At 39.6% G+C, this 15,851-nt stretch overlaps 1 protein-coding gene across 3 annotated transcripts in view; it reads right to left on the bottom strand.

Annotated features, from left to right (window-relative positions):
* The window catches only part of ZNF827 (zinc finger protein 827), a 106,714-nt gene that overhangs the window by 86,766 nt on the left and 4,097 nt on the right, over positions 1-15,851 (bottom strand). The gene's annotated exons all lie outside the window — the stretch shown is intronic.

Genomic DNA, 15,851 nt, shown 5'->3' with positions numbered 1-15,851 from the left:
AAACTTAGAAGTCACAGTTACATAAACAGTCATGTGCTAGAGTGCCCTCAGTCCTCTATTTTCCCTTCATCATTTCTGTGACCTATAATAGGTAAGCAGCACAGTAAGTCACTGTCCTCTTTCAACAGAATTTCTGGCTCGCTCACTTATCAACGGGATGATTATTCAACTCTTGACCTCATCACAAAATGGTTTAGCAGTGTTGCTGGTGCTTGAACCAAATTTCTCTACTGCAGGCTGACCCAGAGAGAGTAGCACAGCTGCAAGAAGGAACTGCCAAAAAGCGATAACTCTTCTGTTCTGTCCTTCACCCCTGTGTTTAAGATGTGTGAAAATATTCACACAATTAGATAGGAAAAGAAGCCCTAGGTAGAGCTCTCTATTTCATCTCCACATCTTCTAAAATAATGATTTTCCTAACTGGAGGGAAGGAGAACAGGGGAAAAGCAAGGCATAGCCTTTAAAGACAGGACATATCCTCTCTGCTTTCATCCATAACTTAAAGCGAGTTTAAAAAAATATACTTGCAAGAAATACCTCAGAATACTCATCTAGCAATTTCTCTAGCACTTGTTCTAAAAAAAGAAAGAAAAAAAAAAAGGCTCCAGGATGAAAAAGATTATAGGAAGACAAGTTAATTACCTCACAGTAACTGGAACTGTTCAAGATGCTTTGCCCTTATGCACAAACAACAGTGAGTGTACAGAAATCCAGGTTTCCCAACTGCTCTCCAGCTACAAAAAAGTCAAAATGTATGCACAACACTATTTCCTTTCAGGGACAGAACCCAGCTGCTATGGACTCCAAGGAAGGAGGGAGGCAGGATGTATTACTGAAAAAGCTCATCATAGCCAACATAAAACTACCTTTATTTCCTTCCCTCAAAGGAGAAGGATTTTGTCATAGATGGGAATCAGACACTTACCTTTTATTTTCAGGCTAATGTCCTACAATAAGTGTGTCAAATGGATTTCATTACCTGCCAAAAAAGATCCTTCTGTTACTAGCTAGGTATCCATGAAAAAGGACAGAAATAGATGGTTTCTCCTGAGGTGAGCTGTCACTACTTAATGAAGGCTCTACGGTCTATTGACAAACCACAAAATAGGACATTATAGCGGTAGCAAGTCTGATCTTTGCAAAAACATCAAGTTCTTTAGAAGATTACTGCTAGTTCATCCTACCTCCAAGACTGACTATTCTTTTGCTCTAGGCAAGAGGTTATAATCTGCAGGATCTGGTTTGAGGAGTGTTGCTTCCAACAGGATTCAGAGATCCGAACACCAAGTTAACAGGCACTGCCTTAAAGTGCAGTCAGAATATACTGTTAAGGTAACAAAACCTTATGACTGACAGAAATTGTAGTCCTGGGCCCACTCTCATATTTTCTCAGGTCTTTATCCAACTGCTTGGTGAGCCAATTTCAACTCACTTAATCTGGCAGAAAAGTTCTCAGTCTGCCAAGAAGCTGGAATAAAACTTATGTGCATGAGGTAGGAATGGGGAAGTAGGACTGCAGTTGGTGGCCTGAAAGCACTTATACTAGACAATAACTTGAGCCACGCTTTCCTTGAGGTCTTCTGCAGTACAAAACACATCATGTTTTGTTAAGAAAAAACACCAAAGATTCTCCCTCCCATCACAAATCTTCACAGTGTACTCCCATGCTTCCCAGAGAGAAGCTGGTCCTTGTGAGAAATATGGTCATTGCAGTCAATTTCATGAAGGCTGCTTTACCTACCTGGGACATCTATAGCTGAGCCATCCATCAAATATTATTTTCATACTATTTAAAAACATTTATCCCTAGAACTGGGCTGCAACGTGTTTGTAAGAGAAGAAAAGCCTTAAAGACCTGAAAATAATATTTTAATAGTAAGGCCTAGTAATCAGAAGACCCTGAGAAGTATGTGGGCAGATCAACGTGTCTTACACTGTTAATATATAACAATAATACACAGACGTAGAATACATGTATAATTGTGTGCAATATTTGTCTCCTTACAATTTAAAATGACTTTGTTTTAGCTGGATTTTCCCCGCTCTCTGAAGCTCACTGAGCTGAAGCACTCAAGGTGTGTGCACAAAACAGAATGGAACACACACGGCTTCAAAGGAACCTTTTTTAAAGACCATTTCTCAAGCAGTGCCTCCAATAAAGAGCTTTCTTTCATTCACTTGACCAATACCTAGAACTCCTGGAGAGACTGTAGACAAAAACCGTTGATTTTGATGAATGAGGTTTTTAGAAGAAACAAATACTCCTGAAGTCAGCTTACTCTGCAAAGGCTTTGTTAGTAGCCCCAAGACAGATTCTTGAAGCACATAAATTGTCAATCTAACAACAGAAAATCATGTTCCCTACAAAATGTATTTTACTGTACCTATGTTCTTCTTGTAATGCTTTTACAGAGACTAAGCAAAGTACCACAGCCAGCCTTACTGAAAAGTCCTTCCACAGGCCCTCGTCAACATCCTGTAATAACACATAGTTGAGTGTAAACACACCTTTCACAAAGCTAGAAATCGTGATCACACTGATTTATACGCTGAAGAAACATGGCCAACTGAAATCCTGAAGTCTGCACATTAAAATATCTAAGGAATACATCTCTTTTTTCTGATGAAAAAGAGATTGTGATAAAGCATCTGCTATAAAACTAAACACTTGTTTAGCCACCAGTTCTGAGTCAGATTCAAAAGCCCCTCAATCAAGAATTTCAGGCTTCCTGCATCTTTTAAAGCCAGCTACAATACCAGAGTAAAACTCTGACAGAGTATTACAAATGTGAGGACAAACTAAATATGCAGGAGATCAACTGTTATTCCACAGTTGTATTTGAAAAGGGAATGAGCTTTAATGATCTTGGATGGTTCAAGTAGTTCATGTGCAAGCCTACCCAGAAACATTTCTTGCACCTGGAATGGCAACATACTATCTGTTTCAGCACACATTTACCTTAGTGAGCTCACTTACCTGGTAAGTTCAGCACAACGATTACAAATTCTACTTTTCCTTAGTTATAAACAAGTTTTAAAATTCCTTACAATTATTTCCAGTTGATAGAAATTAATGTTTGTTCATTTGTTTTGCTCTAGATAGATGTTTATAGCAATAGGTTGTTTCAGTGAGTAAACACTGAATACCAAAAGGTAATTGAGACACTAAAACATCCAAAATAAGAAGAGTTAAACATTATTCTTAATGCTTATATTATTCTTACCATATAAAGAGTCAAGGCCTAACACACCAGCCTACCTCAGAAAGATCAAATTATTGTGGGAGATAATCACATGAATGCCAAATGGTCAGTATAGGAATCCATAATATTTTATAGCCATCCTTGAATGAAAATTAACTCAATGAGTAAGACAAGATTTTATTCCTTTGGCAGGTCATGAATGAAGTTTTTGTTGTTGTTGTTGGGTTTTTTTTGTTTGTTTGTTTGCTTGGTTTGTTGTTTTCTTTTTTAATTGATTATTACAAACAAACCTAGAACCTACGGGAAGCTCAGTTACTCATTTCTAAACAAATATATGATTTGTAGTAGTCTGATTCCAGGCTATAGTCTTCTGTTGTATTTTTGAGGCTGAAGACACCACAGTCAAGAAACACTTTTTTCCTGGCAAGATGTGAGGCTGCAGTTATCCCTGCCTCACAAAAGAAAAGAGAGAGAAGGAGGGAAAACTACAGTCAGACTAAGCAATCACATGAGCTCAAGCACTGAAATACACCCTGCATTCTCAAATCTACCAGCATATAATTTTGTTTAGGTGTTATAAAGACAGGATCCATTCACTTGGACATTTCTGCTTGAGAAATGGAAGGATCATACTATGTTATTAAGATAACTAGAAGGAAAAAAAAAAAAAAAGAAAAAAGAAAAAGAACAACCACCTCAGTTCTTTTTATCGATGGACTTCAAGAAAGGGGGCTGGGAACACAGGAATGATCATGAAACTAGCCACTTGATATATGACCCAGAATAAAAACTCAGAAATAGAGGAATTTTATGTATTTTCAAAGAGATTAGCTTCTGCCTTGCATAGCAGAAGTAAGACCATCAGAATTTCTTTCTGCATGTCATGCAATGCCTTTTTTCATGCTGCGGTGTTCAATCTCCAAGAAAAAGACTACGCATAACACAGGGTTTAAAAGACTTATCTGCTAAACAGATGGCTCAAGGCATCTAGCCTGCCCATGATAAGGTGTGGGATGGCATAACTAAGTGAGAGGGACAGTGTGCTAATGGGGCCCTTCAACCTGCTGCCCTGAGCTGCGCTGCAGAGTCACAACACACTTGAAATCTTATGACAATGAGTCAGGAATCACTGAGGTAATAGGAGAAGGCAACAAGTAAACTCCAGGGGAATGCTTCAAAGGAATTAAGGAGTTATCCTCCAAGAAGGTGACAAGGCTTCTACACCAGTGCATGCAACTTGGGAAAAAAACAGGAGAAGCCGGAAGCCATTGTGCTATTAGAAAACCATGACGTAGTTGCCACCACTGAAACCTGGTGGGACGATTCCCATGACTGGAGTGCTAACTGATGGTTAGAAGCTGTTCAGGAAGCAGAGGCAAGAAAGGAGGGGAAGAGGAACTGCCCTCTACATTTGGAAAGGAAGAGAGTATGAAGAACTATCCCAGAATGGCCACAAGCAAGTTGAAAGCTCATGTGGGTGAGTTATAGATTGTGGTAACAAAAAGAGCCTTGTGGTTTGTGTCTACTATAGACTACCTGATCAAGTAGAACCTGTTGATGAAGCTTTCTTCCTCCAGCTACAGGAGGTGTTGCAATCTCAGGCTCTTGTCCTGCTAGAGGACTTCAGCCACCTTGACACCTGCTGCAAAAGTTGCACAGCAAGCGGTAGGCAATCCAGGAGGCTCCTGGAACATACTGAGGATAAGTTCTTGAGCCAAGTAATAGACAGCCCCATCAGGGGAGATGCAAGACTAGACCTGTTGCTCATCAGCGTAAGTGAACTGATTAATAACTTCAGAATTGGAAGCTGCCTGGGCTGTAAAAATCAGGGGCGGTGGAATTCACAATTCTGATGGATATTGGACAAAGAGTAAAATCAGGATGCTTAATTTTAGGAAAGCCAAATTCCAGCTCTTCAGGAAGTCAGTCAACAAAATCCCCTGGGAAACTGTCCTCAAGGACAAGGGAATGGAGAGGAGCTGGCCAATCTTTAAGAGATGCAGCAAGTGAGAAAGGGATGGGCGAGAGATCAACATGGTCAAACCAGGGCCCGTTGATCAAAGTGGAAGAAGAAAATGCATAGGCAGTGGAAGCAGGGACAGGTGGCCTGGGAGGAATACAGAGATGCTGCTAGGCTGTGAAGGACTGGGGTCAGGAAGGTCAAGGCCTAACTGGAACTGGACTTGGCAAGAGATGCAAAGAAGAAAGAAAGACATTTATAGGTACATCAACCAGAAAAGCAAAGTCTAAATAGGTGTACTTCTCCTCTCTCCCTCAGTGAACAATATAGGCAGGATGGTAACAACAAACAAGGAGAAGGTTGAGAGAGTCAACTTTTTTGCCTCAATTTTCACTGCCAACTGTTCCTCACACGCTCCTCAAGCAAATGGTTCAGAAGGTGGGAACTAGGGGAGCAATATACCTTCCACTGTAAGCAAAGATTATTAGGTTTGTGACCACCTGAGGAGCCTGAATATCCAGAAATGTATGGATCCTGAAGAGATGCATGCCAGAGTCCAAAGGAATTGGTTGATGTAGTCACCAAACCATTCTCAATGATATTTGAAAAGTCATGGCAGTCAGGTTAAGTCCCTGTGACCGGAATAAAAGGCAATCTCACCCATTTTTAAGAGGGGTAGAAGGACGACCCGGGTAACTACTAACCTGTCAGTCTCTCCTCTGTGCTGGTAAAGATCATGAAATAGATCCTCCTGAACGCTATGTTAAGGCACATGGGAGACAGGGAAGACAGAATTGGACCAGATGACCTTTAAGGGTCTCTTCCAACTCTATGGATTCTGTGATCTTAAAGCAGTTGTATACTTCTTTGTTCCCAGTGGTATCCCACAGGGTTTTGGCAAACAAGAAGAAAATATGGAAATTCACCCTTACAGGTGTTACCTTTATGCAGTGAGCAGTTCATGAGTAGCTATAGCAGAACTGAAGTAGGACATTAAGCATGAACAGTACAGTTTCTCTAATTGTATTATGTAAGATCTGTGTGCCCAAAAGAGTTGGAAAGCTTTGCTTTCTAATCTTCATTTAACTTGGTAACAGATAAAATTTGTGGCTCACTTTATTTTGCATATCTGTGTCCTCCGTATTTGAAACTCCTCTATAAACTGTCTGCTTTATTCACTCAGTGCCTTCATCAGCTAACAATTCATCTTAATTAAGGCCTGCACCTGCCCTGCCACCTCTCAGAACTGGCTGCAGTGATAGCTGTCTCAATTCTTTACTGCAGCAGAGTGCATCTTCATTGCCTGAAATGTACTGCAAGCCTCAGCACAGACACCATCCTAGTGACAGAAAGCAGGCACAAAAATCCTTACATGTTCCAAACAGTTTTGAGCAGACAAGAATAAAGAGTTTGGTTTATGGTGTATATTATTATAACACTGGTTTACTCTTCAATATGTCAGCTCATTTTCTCATGGTTATTCATTTAAAACTGACAAGATCGCCACAACAACATGATTTTAGTCACCCTAGGAGTTGGAAAGGAAGTGCATGAGAAGCTGTGAGTGTCAATTCATCCCACAAAATGGGCTGACCAAAGTGAGGAAAGTGCTCAAGAATGCCACTTTGTTGCACACAAGCAATTTGCCATGAAGATAAATAACTTCCAGATCACAACAGTAATTTAGCATTATTGCTTATGCACAGCGCTAAGTTTATGAAAAGTTCTCAAAATACCTAAAGGACTGAAATTGATCTAGATGCACCAAGGAAAATCCACAAAGCTCCTGTGCTCTCAGCTGTGCTGTGGAGGGCAATTTCAAACTCTTCTAAGGAATAAACCATTGACCAAAAGGCTAATCGAGGCACCAAAGCCTCACAGGCTGATTACCTGCTCTTTCAACCATTCATTTTAAGAGGTGCCCTCATGTGTTGTACACACCATATAGAATCAGTACCCTTAAGCAATCCAGAGTAAATTTACCATAGCTACCACTATGTTGTAAGGAAAAGAAAAAAAAAAAATCTGCTAAGGTTGATAAATCAGTGAATTATCTGCTTCCTTGACTCTTGTGTAGATTTTTTAACTTTACATTATTAGAACCAGTACACATGAGAAGACGATCTGTATATTGCCAAAACCAACTGTTTAAATTAGCAGGAAATGCTTAATTACTACAAATAAGATTAAAACAGTCTTATTAAAAAATAATAATAATTCTGAACAGCAAAGCCATAGCTCCAGAAAATAAAGCTCCCCCACTATCATTATGTGAGGCCAATGACTCCACCTTTACTTCTGTCTTGCTTTCCGCTTTCATAAAGGAATTTGAAAATAGAATCATAGAATCCTTAGAGTTGGAAGGGACTTTTAAAGGTCATCTAGTCCAACTCCTTTGCAATGAACAGGCACATCCACAGCTCAGTCAGGCTGCTCAGAGGCCCCTGCAGCCTAGCCCTGAATGCCCCCAGGGACAGGGCTTCCACCTCATCTTTGGGCAATCTGTTCCAGTGCCTCAGGACCCCCACTGTAAAAGACTTTTTCCTTATACCCAACCCAAATCTCCCCTCTTAAAGTTTGGAACCATTTCTTCTTGTCTCTCTCAGCCTCTTCTTGTAGGAGAGGTGTTCCATTTCTTGGAAAATTTCCATGGCCCACCTCTGGACACGCTCCAATAGGTCCATGTCTTTTCTGCACTGAGGACTCCACATCTGCATGCAGTACTCCAGGTGAGGCCTCACCAGCAATAGAGCGTAGGACCACCTCCCTTAACCTGCTGGCCATGATTCTTTTGATGCAGCCCAGGATACAGTTGATTTTCTGGGCTGCAAGAGCACATTGCTGGCTCTTGTCCAGCCTGCTATCCACCAGTATCCCCAGGTCCTTTTTGGCAAGGCTGTGCTCAATGCCCAGCTTGTATTGATAGCGGGGGTCACCTTGACTCAAGTGCAAAACCTTGCACTTGGCTTTGCTGAACCTCAAAGATGTTCTCCTGTGCCCGCTGCTCAAGCCTGTCTAGGTCTCTCTGAATAGAATTAGTTTCCTGTACCTTTTTGAAGACATAGCCAAATTTTGAAATAGAGAAGGGGAGAACTCCCACCAGATATAACAATGTAAGCCCAGCATAATTTCAGTACTCATGGAAACCCCTTTAAAAGGTTTTGAAATCACTTGGAAAAACAAACAAACAATAAACAAACAAAACCATACAGCAACATTCAGCATGTACAGAGCCATTTCAAGGAGTATGCTGTCTATTTTTTCGGCTTACCTCTAGTTCCTTAGAGGGAATATTGCTATCCACATGCATGACTTCAGCCATCGGTGCCTTGGTTTACCTGAGAAATTGCTACATGCATCTTTCCTACAGTACATCTAATTCCAATACAAGCTCACTTTCAGGCTGACACTAATTTTCATCAGACCATGTATACTGAGGACAACAGGCTGTCTGGCTCCCCGACTTGTAGTCCTATGTACTATACCAGTACAAGAAAGGAGAAGAAACAGTATGCCCTTGTCTCTCGTGCACAAGGTAGCTCTTGAGAGCACCTTCCCATGCCTAATCACTACTGTAGTGAACAGAAATTCAGCAGACACTCACGTGAAAGAATATTTAGGGTCTTTCAGAAAAACATGTGAATTCTAGTCTGCTCTCTGCATGACCACTGGCTCTCATATCTCAAGCAAGGCCAACAATGTCTTATGGAATAGTACAAATGGCAGCATTAACTTTTCCTCTTGTCTTCCAGGGTTTAAAAGCATAGCATGTCTTCTATTGAACCAGCTCCAAATAACTTTTCATTATATCCTGCAACTATCAGTAGTCTTCATTGGTAAAGTAGTAGCATTACCAAAATGAAAAAACGGATATTCTTCTACTTTCCTACATGCATGAAAAGGCTGACCATTCTCTCCAGCTGGTCTAGAAATCTTACCATAAATACTGACTGGCAAAGGATTAAAAAAAAAAAAAAAAAAAAAAAAAAAAAGGAAGAATCATTAGTGATTAAAGCAGTGATTACATTGAGTGGTTTTAGAGATAAAGGAGGAAAACTCATCTTCATCAATGTAGTAGTGCTACACTGGAAAAAGATGTCTGTGAAGTTCTCTTTCAACAGGTGAGAAGAACCTCTGGTGAGAACTTCTTGTTAAATTATTGGGAAAAAAAAGATGAAGAAAAAAAGAAAAACAAGAATTCCAAAAAGCTGGACACTTCTTGTCTATAAACCATCCCACTGAGCCTCCATACATCATCACAACCAACCCAGATAGCTCCATCACTGGAGTCTAGTCTCTTATTTGCAAAAACTACTACAAGCAATGTAGTTGTTACATCCACACTAGGAAAACAGCAAGAGAAAAAAAATCTTGCTTGTACTTACTTCGACTTTTTGGTCAGCTCAGTATTTCCTTCTCTGACTGCAAATAAGACAACTTCACAACGGCCCCAGTGGCAAAAGCAAATCCTTCCACTCAACTGTAGAGAAGAGTCACTACACTTACACACTCAATAATCCAGATGCTTCTGTTCAGTCTATATCCAGGAGCAGGTTTTCTCCTGCGTGGCACTGTAAGTGAATGGTAAAGGAGGAATGCAACAGGAGCCTTTACAGTACTCTGATTTCCCTCATGTTTCCCCTGTGCAATGAGAATTCCACCTGGGAAGGCCAAGACAACTTGCTCAACATTTGCACCACCCCAACAGCACAAGGGCGATCAGAGCAAATCTACAAAAGCGGCCCACTGTTGCTAGGAGGCACTAAGCTTTGGTTTTCAAAATTAAGTTATTTAACTCAGAAAAGTCATCTTGCATTATCATAAATATTGAATTTGGGAAGGTTGTAACAGCAAATACTGTGAACTTTATTTCCCTTTTATAAAGTACATTAAGGGAAAACCTCATAGTGACTATTCAAAACATTGACTCCTAGAAAAACTGCTCTTAAAACAGACTGAATTGTTGCTTTAAAACATATTTACAAAGGTTGTTCATCAGTAAAATCAAGGAAACAATAAAATCAATCAGAAATTCCTGCGTTACTAAAATATGTAAGCTTTAATAAAGAAAACCAAGGAAGCCTCAGATCAAGCTGCTGCAAACTACCCCTATCATGTTTACAGCTCCCGCCAAGGGGGCACACGTGGAAGCTCACAAATGGTATGCATGTCAACGCTCAAGCACAGCAGGTGAGAACAGACAGCCTACCTAATCTAACAAAGATCTGTTTTTAACTAATTTCTGTTTATTTCTGGGATATGCAGATTCTCCATTTTTTTTTTTTTTCATTATATGAGGGGCACATTATTTAAGTTTTACTCTGCACCACTACTCACCTGAGTGCTTTATGCACATTAGCTTTCTGACTGGCTCAGAAACAAAAGGCTTAGGGTTTAGATACTGAAATTATTCCTTCCTAAAAATGCCACAGGAATCTTGCTCCCTATAATTTACTACTTTCCTCACTCCCAAAGTCAGATTAAAACATGGCAAATTATATTCTCTGTTTCTCTAATTCCTCCCACAAGGAAGATATTACAGTATCTAAGGGAAGCTTCAAGAACTGTTTGTTTTGTCGTGCTGATTGCTACCAAAGACAGCTGCTTTCTTTGCCCTGAGAGGATTGCTTGGGGTTAACAAGCAAAGCCAAACAAGAGAGGATTAGGAAGCTACTTGTAGGGGTAGGCTAACACAGAAGCAATTCTTCCCATGCAGAATAGGAACTCCTCACTCTTAGACATACTAAGTCAGTGATCAATTAATTCTCGTGCAAGCACCAAATAAAAGGTGAACCTTCCTCAAAACTTACATAAAATAAGGAGATTCAGGATTCTGTGCCAAACTCATTTTAGAAGAAACTAATGCTATGGCTACTCAGGGCATGGATCATTTCTATACTCTGCTCAGAAATTTACCTAAAATTCAGAGGAATGGTGAAAGAGAAAGGGATGTTTCACACCTACTCCCAGCCCATCACTGGATTACGGGATTTGATTTTTTATTGGTTGAAGGCTCTATGGGCTTTACCAACAGTTTTTATGCAGGCTAGGAAATGCCTTCAAAGACAACAACTCTGATTCTCATGAGGGTATGTCCATACTAAATAACAGTGCTATGTAGTGATATCTGAACAGCCTGAGAATACCCAGAAGCATTATGGCTGAATTAACCTGAGCAGACTGCTGTGATAACTGCCTCCCATACGCAAGGTAGCTTTATTAGAGCTTGCTTTGTTATCTCAACATGGCATAGCACTGTGCAGGAAGACATAAGCAATTATGGCGAGGTCCATTTATACCTTATAGGCCATGTAAAAGTACCTCAAGGTGGGCAGAACAGCCCCCTTCAGAGTTATTCTCTGTGCACAGAACACCCTCTGGCAACACAGAATTGACAAAAGGATTATGTCAGCCCTTTCCCTCCAGAACAAGGAGCAGGATGAGAGCCTGTGGGCAGCAGAAATTAGAGCAGCTCTAAGCTGTTATGCTTACACTGGTGCCTAAGAAGGGCTCCTCATGGCCTCAAAGTGCTAGAAATACAAAGGTAGAAAAGTGGAGATTCTGCTTCAAACACAGATGAAATGAGTCCTGAGGCACCAGCTGCGAGGTCTACATCTGACACAGCAGCCCACAAGGGAAGTGATTCTGCCTGTGCTTCAGGAACGCAAGCAAACTCAAACAGCCTCAACACCTGCTGCTAGCTGGATCCAGTTGCCCAGTACTCTCTCTTTCCCTTACCTGCTCTTGACTGCATGACTATCTACTGCGGAGGATCTGCTACTATTTTCATTTTTGAGAAAATAAATTCATTTAAGATGAATTATCATCGCTTATTCGTACTACACGAGTCAAAATGAAGTGGCTCGCAAAGAATTCCTGTTCATTAATAAAGTCACACTTGAAGACCATCCTTTAAGCAAAATTCACGCTTGTTAAAACCACCAATTTTTTAAAGCATTTTTCTAAGAGTTACTTGCCATTTGTTTTTAAGAACTCAACAGAATTCCCACTTTTAACCTGGTACAGCATGTTACAAACTCTATCACGTATCAAGATCCAGGACACATCCAAAACACCCATTTAAAATAGGGAGCTACAGTTTTAAAGTAAGTCTTTACCAAATCTTTTCCATTATAGAAACTTCCAGGTAAAACTTCTCTGTGTGGCCTTAAACAAGGAAGACAAAATTCTGCTTATTTGCTTAGAAAGCCCTGTGAAAGCAGAAAAGACATTCAAGCAGCAAATCTCAGATGAGGTCCTGCAGTTATAAACCCTTCTTGAGGGAGGGAGTCTCCAGAAGAAAAACCTTGCAGAATCTAAAAGGATGATGACAGGAGTTTGCTTTGAATTGTTTTGAATAATTTATTTCTATTCTAGTGACTGTCCCAAACGAAAGAAATGAAACAGTGCAAATGTATAGAACCTAATTTCACTTTCTCAATCTGTTGGTTAAGTCAAGCACCACAAGACCTCTACTGCTTGGTAACCCTTTCATTTTTAATGCAACATATTTTAAGCAGCAGCTAAATCTGTAGTCTTGCATAACAAACTTCTTTTTCTTGGTCTACCATACCATCAGTATTAGCCATCCGTTCAGCCCCAACTTCCATTCCTATCACCTACGTACTAAAAAGAACGAGGGAAATGACTGTTCATATGATCCAGTTTTTCTCTCATCATCATCTCAAATCATAACCCTTCCATGATTCCCAGTTAATTGAACTTGGACTCTGTGTGAACTCTTAACATCTCTCACAACCTGCAAAATCTAACAGGTTAGTTTAAGCATTTAGGCTTAAGCCATGGGATTCTACTGTTCAGTGTAATTACGCCACAAACGTGAAATCCCTGGAAAGACAAGAGAAACTTTAAGCAATAGAGTAACAAGAAAGCCTACAGGCCTAGACCAAGCATGCTGTTCTCTAGGCCGAATGGAGTACCAGGTTGTAAACACTACTGAAGGCACATAAGAAGAAAATTCATCTTTGGAAGCACAACGGTTCTGTAACTATGACACTGAGTTGGTCTCCAAAACCAAAAACTGAAAGAGAAGCTCTTCAGTGAATTTTTGGATACAAGTTACTGAATCCTGCATTAAATTAGCCACAATTGTGGGTGTGTACATGTGTACGTGTGCAGAGTTATGCTGACTGTACCCTGCAACATGCTTCCTTTGAACTGAAGTCTGGGGTAAGCCTGAGTTTTAGAATTCAAATTAAAATAACTGGGGGAAAAAAAAAAAATCCTTGGGGAAAGGGTTAGCAACCTTCTCGAGGTTATTTTTCCTTCAGTCCATATCGAACCACATCATTTACTGTTGTTTACAGAAACAACTTTAAAATATGAAATAAAAAGTCAGGGGGACAGAAAAAGAGAATCACTTGAACACTGACATCTATTCCATACTGCTAGTTACTTTGAACTCCAAGATTTCTGCATATTGTTTTCATGAAACACATAACACTTCAGGCTCCATAAACCACGAAGGGGGTTATATACGTAAATTCAAATGATACACATCATAGTATCATGACTGACAAACTAGGCAAGAAAAAAATGGTATACCAGAAACCAGAACAAAACATTATTTAGAAGATAAATTCGTCAAGTATGACTCTGGAGTAGTTTAACAGCTCTAACAGTAAAAGGATTCCAGGCACAAGCCAAATTAGCTCTTCCTATCTGAACTAATGTCCATATTATGATTTCTTCGCAATGTGAAAGAAAAAAGGTCCTCTATATGGTGCTTCATGACAAATCATATGCCTAGTAAAGCTTCATGTTAGAAACCCTTTTAACTTCCAAAAAGTCCTCTTTTGTAGGTCATGCTCTCATTATCTTGCTCTGGGATCTTGTCTGATTAAATTATAGGAAATTACTAATACTTCACTTTGAACAGCCAGCTCCTCCTGGCTCTTCTTTTTTTTGTTAAACTTAATTCTTCCTAGTTCTGCCTTCTTACATATGAAAAAGACAGCAATCATGCTATTACAAAGATGAAACTGTACTCTTCCTTTGTCCATTTTAAAACTTAAAAATAAAAAATGCGTTTTGTCTACATGTTCTCACATTTCCCATTCTACTGCTAATACATTTTACTGTGGGTTTTCCTGTTTTGCCAACTAAGAAGTCTCTGTGTTTTATACTTTTTTGTCCCTCTACTCTCTCTGAAATTTAATTCATAACATCTTAAGCCTTAAGTAACTTAATGAGCACAACATCAATTCTTTGTTACTCCAATTCACACCTGAATGAGATCTATTAATATTTTGTACCATCAGACAACACTAAGAGCCTACCACTGAACGACTTCAGACACTGACCACTGAATGACTTGATACAAGCGACAGAGATGTCAGACGTCAGAAACAATCCCCATAAAGAGAGAAGGAGAGAAGCTATTTCTGAAAAGTCTATAACGACTTTGCTGTAACGAGTGAGACAAAATAAGAACAGTGTTTTCAGACAGAGTAATGTGGATGCTACTCCATCCAACTAAACGCCGCTGTTCATTTAAGAGGTACATTATAGCACCACCAGGACAACTACGATAATAGCAATGAAATTATTAACCTAATCATACTAAGAATAATAATTTTCCCTACGTGGACCCTCTTGTCAACAGTGAGCTATATCATGATCCCTGCAGTGGTGAGAGGTTAGAAATAGTAAATAGAAAATATGTTAAAAGCTTCCCCTTGTACATGCAACGCCTGCTAGTACGGTAATAAACACTATTAAAAGAGAGATCCCTGTTCCTGATAAAAGCCCTGTGTCTCAAAGGAAACTCAAATGCTGGTGAAGACTTTCTGACACTGGGAAGTCTTTTGAAAAACCCACCCCCCCAAAACCCTCTCACAATCAGAAGATATCACATAAAGCAAGCTGCAGAAATAAAAAAGGAGGAAGCTTTAAACCTCTCCTAATTTATCTCATTATCAGTGTTTTCTTTATGCTCTGATAATACAACCCAGTATTAAAAAAAGATAATAAAAAGTTTAATCGTGTTTGAGGGTTGCTTGTTTGTTTTGTATGGAAACATTTGAAAACTTCAACGCAGCATCTGGAATAGCTAATACCAAACTTAATCACAAAAGCAAGAAAAGTTATGCCCACCCATAATCACAAATCCAGCTTTTGATAGTTAAACTAGGATTATATCAGTGTTTTATCTCCATCTTCAACAAAAGACAGCCAACAGAAGCTGTAGCTCATCCTTCAAAACGCGGTAGTTCAAAATTCTGAATATAGCTTCTAATTGTCTGATGCAACAAACACAAGCTTGGTATAAATGGTATTGTGGCATTCATTCACAAACTGCATTGCGCGCAAACTTTTGGGACTGGACCAAACCTCAGGGAACACTGATTGCTATGTCTGAGACAATGTAGTGATCTAGATCCTAAACATCTACTTGCTATCTCAAAACTTCCCAAAGCTTTTACTTCTCAGGCTGATCTCTTCCATGTCATGTTTGTAAGGTGAGGAACTCTGAGAAAAGGAAGTGAGGTAGGATAGAATGTAAGGTGGTCAAGATAAGAACAGAGGAAAATTGTATTTATAAATGCATTTTTAAAGATTCTGATGCTAACTGCACAGAGAAGAAAAAATATTCTTATTTAGATCTAAGCACTAAAGCAGCTGAAAGGGAAAGAAAAAAAAGCACAAAAAACCCCCCACCTATGACA

This window comes from Phasianus colchicus, chromosome 4 (genome assembly GCF_987193195.1).
Source record: "Phasianus colchicus chromosome 4, bPhaCol1.hap1.1, whole genome shotgun sequence".
Classification (NCBI taxonomy): domain Eukaryota; kingdom Metazoa; phylum Chordata; class Aves; order Galliformes; family Phasianidae; genus Phasianus; species Phasianus colchicus.
This window is presented reverse-complemented; position numbering and strand designations above follow the sequence as displayed.